At 36.6% G+C, this 1078-nt stretch overlaps 1 non-coding gene across 1 annotated transcript; it reads left to right on the forward strand.

Moving 5' to 3' along the window:
• Positions 1 to 437: 437 nt before the first annotated feature.
• Positions 438 to 563, forward strand: LOC118678053. The gene has a single exon (XR_004974727.1). It is a non-coding gene; the product is annotated as a U6atac minor spliceosomal RNA (small nuclear RNA).
• The last annotated feature ends 515 nt before the right edge of the window (positions 564 to 1078 follow it).

Consider the following 1078-nt stretch of genomic DNA (forward strand, 5'->3'; position numbering starts at 1 on the left):
ACCATTTGGAATGGGTGACCATAAAACAATCAGAAAACAAGTTTGATTGCAACTGGAGGAAATGCCTGGTGGTAAACTCAAGTAGCTGCCCAGACTCCCAGCTATGAAGTGAGAGAATAATAGGAAACAGTTGTGATTTGAATAGGGGTCACCCATGCGAAAATGTTTTTGAACTTTGCAGGACCCAGAGTGGGACCAAAAATGAAGAAATTAATAAATATTAATCTTTTGTAGGGAATATATAGGGCAATACCAAATTATTAAGAAGGGGTTGTTCTAAACTTTGAGGAGAATAAAGATGTTGGATACAGAGAAGAAAAAAAATAGCAAAGTTAAAGAGAAAATATGAAACCCAGGGAAAGGGACAAGGAGAATAAGAAACAGGACAGAAAAGGAGCGAGTTGGCATTTGAGATGTTATATAAAGAAAAATTTCTCGTGTTGTATGAAAGGAGAGAAGGTTAGCACTCCCCTTGACAAGGATGGAAGAGGCTCTCGGGCCTAACAACACGCATACGGTTAAGGCATTGCCACCTACTTCGTGGCATCTAACCACTGTTTTTTGCATCCAGATTGGAAAAGAAGAAGTAAAACTGTCCTTATTTGCAGATGACATGATACTGTACATACAGAACCCTAAAGACTCCATCAAAAAATTATTAGACTTAATAAATGAATTCGGCAATGTAGCAGGATACAAAATTAATGCTAAGAAATCCATGGCATTTCTTTACACCAATAGTGAACTTACAGAAAGTGAAACTACAGAAGCAATCCCATTTACCATTGCACCAAAAAAATTAAAATACCTAGGAATAAACTTAACTGAGGAGGTAAAAGACTTATATGCTGAAAACTACAGGACACTGAAAAAAGAGATAGAGGAAGACATAAACAGATGGAAGAATATACCGTGTTCATGGATTGGTAGAATCAACATCATCAAAATGTCCATACTACCCAAAGCAATTTATAGATTCAATGCAATCCCCATTAAATTACCAACAGCATATTTCACAGATCTAGAACGAACGTTCCAAAAATTCATCTGGAATAAAAAAAGACCCCGAATAGCTGCA

This window comes from Myotis myotis, unplaced genomic scaffold, assembly GCF_014108235.1.
Source record: "Myotis myotis isolate mMyoMyo1 unplaced genomic scaffold, mMyoMyo1.p scaffold_m19_p_2, whole genome shotgun sequence".
NCBI lineage: Eukaryota > Metazoa > Chordata > Mammalia > Chiroptera > Vespertilionidae > Myotis > Myotis myotis.